A 6,097-nucleotide genomic window follows, 5' to 3' on the forward strand; every position below is an offset into this window, starting at 1 on the left:
AAGAAACATTGTAACAAATATAGAAGCTAAACAAAGCCCCAGAAACATGCTTTCAGTGAGCCCGGGATCTCAGAGCTGGAGTTCTATATTGTTTCGATTATAGAACCCAAACAAACCAGATACCTTCTTTCAGCAGCAGAGGCCTCAGAGCTGGAGCCAGAGCTAAAGCTGGCCCAGAATAAAAACAAAAGAAAAAAAAAAGCATTTGGGAGCTTCAGTAGGCCAGAAAACAGCCCTCAGCCCCTCACACAGGCTGGCCACGCACCCCAGTGGGGACCCCCACCCTGATCCAGGACACCCTTCAGGGCAAACCAGCCAGCCCCACCCATGCATCAGGCCTCTATCCTATACAGTAAAAGGGTAATATGCCTCCCAGCACCGGGATCAGCAGAGCTGAGAGGGCTCCCGGCACGCAGGGGGATCAGCGTGACAGGGGGCAGCACCCAAAACCCCTGATCGCCCTGAGGCTCCATGTGTAACAGGGGATGGGACCTCAACCTCCCTATCCGCTGTGCTCTGTTCATGACAGGGGAAGGCGCCACAACCTCCTGGTCAGCCCTGCTCGGTGCCTGATGGGAGGAGCTCCCCAACCGCCTGATCGCCCTGCGGCTCTGTGTGTGACAGGATGCGGCACCTCAAACCCCTGATAAGCCCTGCTCTGTGTTTGACAGGGTGCTGGGCCCCAACCCTCTCCTCCCCCTCGGGCCCTGCTCTGTGTGTGACGGGGTAGAGCCATAACCTCCCCATCAGCCCTGCCCTGAGTGTGACTGGGGGCGGTGGCCCAACCCCCCAATCGGCCCTACCCTGAGCATGAGTGAGGGTGGCATCGCAACCTCCCAATCTGCCCTGCTTTGTGCATGACAGGAGAAGGCGCCCCAACTCCCCAATCAGCCCTGCTCTGAGCCCGACAAGGGGCTGAACCTAGGGATTGGGCCTGCCCTCTGCCACCCAGGAGTAGGCCTAAGCCAGCAGGTCGTTTTCTCCTGAGGGGTCCCAGACTGCGAGGGGGCACAGACCCAGCTGATGGACCCTCCTTTCCCCACCAAGTGCACAAATTTTTGTGCACCGGTCCTCTAGTATATACATGCCAATTCAAAGCTATATGCCAAAATGCTGGACAATGTGGATGAAATAGATGAAGTCAGTAAAAAATGCGAACTACCAAAATTGATTCAGAAAGAATTACTTATACATCTGAAACAAACAAACAAAAATCAAACAAAGAGACTTCCAGGGGACTTTAATGGAGAGCCTGAAAACAGGACAGTCATAGTAGCAGACTTTTATCACTCCTATCACTTCACTGGATAGATTTTCCGTGTGACAAGACAATGATTCAGAGACTCTAAAGGACACACTGCATCAGATGGATTTAATTGACATTTTAGAACGTTCACCCCAACAGAGCAGAATATACTTTCTTCTCAAGTGCACAGGGGTCATTCCCAAAGATAGACCACATGGTAGGACACATAACAAGTCCCTACAAGTTCAAGAAGATTTAAATCATATCAAGCATGTTCTTGGATCACAGTGGAATGAAATGAGAAATCAACTAGCGTAAAAACACCCAAAAACTTTTAAACACTTAGAGGCTAAATAGCATGCTATTAAACAATGAATTTGGTACAATGAGATCAAGAAAATATCAAAGACTTTTTGGAAAAAGAGGAAAATGAACAAATAACAACACAATATCTCTGGGAAACAGCAAAAGCAGTCCTGAGAGGGAACTTCATAGCACTATAGACCTATCTCAGAAAATAACAAAAATCAGCAATAAACTATTTATCCCTACAACTGAATAATTAGAAAGAAACCAACAAGAAGAGCCCAGAGTAAGTAGCGGAAGGAAAAAATAAAGATTACAGTAGAAAAAATAACAGAGAAAAAAAATTCAATGAAACCAAAAGCTGGTTCCATGAAAGGATAAACAAAATTGATAAACCATTAGCAAGACTCATGAAGAAACAAACACGCATGATTCCAATAAGTAAAATCAGAAACAAGAGTGGAGGAGTAAGCACTGGCACCACAGAAATTCAAAGGATTGTAAGAAAATACTATGAACAACTATATGCCAAAATGCTGGACAATGTGGATGAAATAGATGAAGTCAGTAAAAAATGCAAACTACCAAAACTGATTCAGAAAGAATTAAGAAAACTCAATAGGCTCATAACAACTGATGAAATAGAAGAAGTAATCAAAACACTTCCAACCAACAAAAGCTCAGGTCTGGACAGCTTCACAGGGGAGTTCTACCAAACAGTCAGAAAACTACAATCTATACTCCTCAAACTGTTTCAGAAAATCAAAGAGGAAAGAATACTTCCAAACTCTTTGTATGAGGTCAGCATTATTCTAATTCCAAAAGAAGGTAAAGACACTACAAAGAAAGAGAATTACAGGCCAATATAGCTGATGATGACAGATACTAAAATCCTCAACCAAGTATTAGCAAATCACATCCAGCATTATATTAAAGGACCAAATGACATGATCAAGTGGGATATATTCCAGGGATGCAAGGCTGGTATGATATTCACAAATCAATAAATGTGATACAACTCATAAACAAACTGAAGGTTAAAAATCACGTGATCATATTGATAGACACAGAAAAAGAATTGGAAAAAACCCAACCCCCAATTTTGATAAAAAGTCTCAGCAATGTGGTAATAGAGGGAGCATACTCAACATGATAAAGGCCATATATGAGAAACCCACAGCCAACATCATACTCAATAGGCAAAAACTAAAACCATTTCCCATGAAAGAACAGGAACATGACAGTGATGCCAATTTTCACCATTCCTGTTCAACATAGTATAGGAAGTGCTACCATAGTGCTCAGACATGAAGAAATAAAAGTCATCCCAACCGGAAAAGCACATAATAAATGAATTTGGTCATGAATCAGGATACAAAATTAACACCCATAAATATATGTATTTTTATTTACCAAGAATGAACTCCCAAAAACATAAACTAAGAAAAGAATCCCACTTACCATTGCAATAAAGGAATTAAGGAAAAAACTCAATTAAGGAAGTAAAAGAACTCAATTAAGGAAGTAAAAGAACTGCACTTGGAAAATGACAGAATATTGAAAAGGAGATAAAGATATCAACCAGTGGATTAATATACCGTGTTGATGGGTTGGTAGAATTAACATTATTAAGATGTCCATACTACCCAAAGCAATTTATAGATTCAATGTAATCTCCATTAATATACCAACAGAATATTTCACAGACAAAGAACAAACCCTCCAAAAATTCATATGGAGTAAAAATAGCCTCAGCAATCCCGGGAACTACAAAAAAAATATGGAAGGCTCACAATACCAGATATTAAGCTATATTATAAAGCCACCATTCTCAAAACTGCCTGCTACTGGCACTAGAAAAGACATATACACCACTGAAACAGAACAGAGAACCCAGAAGTGGACCCAAGTCATTACACTGTATTATTAATTTACACAGGAGGTGAGAGCATTCAATGGAGTCAAGACAGTCTCTTTGATTTTCTACAAGATGGCAGCGATATAGGCAGACGCGACCCAGGTCTTGTGCCAGAGCAGATGGAGTAAGCAGCTGAAACTAATAACACCCACCGCGAATTGGGGAAATTACTCAGCTGGTGAGACGGTTTGCAGTAGGGAAGGGCAGAGCTCCCCTGGAAAGGTAAAAGAACCAGGGATCTGGGCAGGAAAGTTTGCCAGACCTCTGAGCCCAGAGGGTCAGAGGGAGACCGCATGGCACTGGGACAGGCACAGCCCCTGACTGGGGAAAAGAGATCCGCGGGATTCCTGGCACAGGGGGATTTGAGATCTGGGTTCTGTGATTACGGAGGACTGAGCCTAGAGGGGGCTGCCTCAACAGCTGAACAGACCATGCAGTGCTGGTAAGAGAGGAGCTTACAGAAATTCAGACTTCCTCATTTCTGTGGCCAGCATTTGTTTGTTTATTTTCACTGAACCCTGTTCATAGGACATTTCAGATACAGACACTCACCTGTGCTGAAGAGAGGGAGAAGGTGCAGATGAGTGGAATCTGGGGAGAGGCTGGGGAGAAAGGGGGCGCCGGGAGAGGTGCCAGCGAATATAGTGCTGAGACACCCCTGGGCCAGGACTAGGGCAGCCATTCTTTCCGGAGTGTGGGACTCCTCCACCTAGCCCCCAGGCAAGGAGCACAGCCACACCCAGATTAGACCCTGAACGAGATGAAGGATTAAAATAATCTGATCAGTCCCTGGGCATTAACAGGGTCTGGCCTATAGAGGGACTTTCAGTCCCAGCAATAACATAGACCAGGGCCACGATTAAAGAACCAGTTCTGGGGAGTTGACCTCCCCAAACCGGTTTTAAGTGCAATAGAGAAAATAAACCCTTGCTACTGGATAGAGAAGCTGTATAGCCTCAGAGGCCAACCCAAAAATACTGCCACCCAGAGGCTGAGCCACAACCTTAATCTCAGCTAAACACAAATTAAGGCAGTCTGGGACACAAATACGGCCTGCTTTAAAATCAGGACTATGGTTTACAACACTGAGGAACAGTGTATTGCAGGGAAATTCAACACTCCCCTGAATAACTGGCAAGACCAAGGCGAGCCAGACTGAAGAGTAGAAGAACCGAATTACCTTCACTCCTGCAATTTTTTTTTTCTTTTTTCACCTTTTAACTAAGAAAGCAATTTTTTTCTTCTTTTTCCATCAGCTGATTTTATCCTTTTAATTACCACATTTTTATGTTTAACCAGTATTATTGCTGCTACCACTTTACCATTTTTTTAAAGTGACATTTTATTGTCTCTCTATTTTATTTTGGGAGTAGTGTTCTCCATTCTATTTTCATCGTTCCTATAGCATCAATTTTCCCTACCTCAATTTTACCTCTATGCTAAAACCCTCTTCCCCACTTTTCCCTTTTTGTTGTCCTGTTTCCCTTACCCTATTCCTGCTTTAGATTTTCCTGATTCCTTCTTTTTCCCCCTGTCAAAATTTCACCCTAATTATATATCCTATTTCCACTCCACTGCTCTAAATCCTTATACACCTATCCCTTATCTTTCTTCACTATCCAAAATTTTTTCCCTTCTTTTATCTTTCTATGTTTTGTTGCTGTTTGCTTGATTGTTGAGTATTTTGTTTTTTTTGGTGTTTTTTTTGTTTGTTTGTGTGTGTGTGTGTGTGTGTGTGTGTGTGTGTGTGTGTGTGGTTTAGGACTGGTTGTGAGGTTGTTTGCTTTTTCCTTTTTTTTTCTTTTGCTGGCTTTTCCCCTCTCTCCACCCCCACTCCCCTCTAGTTATTTTTGTGCTTCTGTTTTCCCTTGGCTCTCTTGATATTATTGATTATTTGTAGTTTGCATTCATCTCCAGTGATCTGTTCCTGGAATCTGTTGGGATTAGTGGCGGTTCTTTCAGAGTTTTCTCCTCATATAAATAGTCTCTTCCCCTCTTCTACTTCGTTCTCTCTTTTCACTTTTTTTTTCTTTTTTCCGCGTCATTTTTCCCAATTTCATTTTTTAACTCCTTTTTTTTCTTACTTTTCTTTTCTTTTCTCTCTTTTATATTTTTCTCTTCTTTCTTCCTTATCCCCTAATCCTCTTAATTTGGGCAGTCACCTTTATTTGGGGTTATTAATATTGTGAATATATTTGTCTTTAGTGCCTGGTACGTTGTGGCTTGATTTGTTGCATTATGTGCCCTTAAATCAGCGCAGCAGATCCAAGCCGCAGAAGCCTCCTGATCACCATACCCTCTGAGGATCAGCAGCTGTATGTGAAGCTTCCCCCCACCAGCAAGAAGAGCCACCAAAGCTGTGAACAGCACACATAAGAGGAGCTGCCAACTGAGGAAAAGCTGCTATCGCAACCGCCCAAGGAGCAACCACAGCCCAAGGAGCCACTGCCACCCAGGGAGCAGCTCATGAATGACTCAACGTCTTCATATGTCAGTCAGATCAAACATGGGTAGACAAAGAAATCCCGAAAGGAAAGAGAAGGAGTATTCGCCAGAAAACCAGCTAAGTGATACAGAGGCATGCAACATGAGAGGAAAAGAATTCAGAATAAGGGTCCTAGAGTCCA

The sequence above is a fragment of the Myotis nattereri genome (genome assembly GCF_964212035.1).
Source record: "Myotis nattereri genome assembly, chromosome: Y".
NCBI lineage: Eukaryota > Metazoa > Chordata > Mammalia > Chiroptera > Vespertilionidae > Myotis > Myotis nattereri.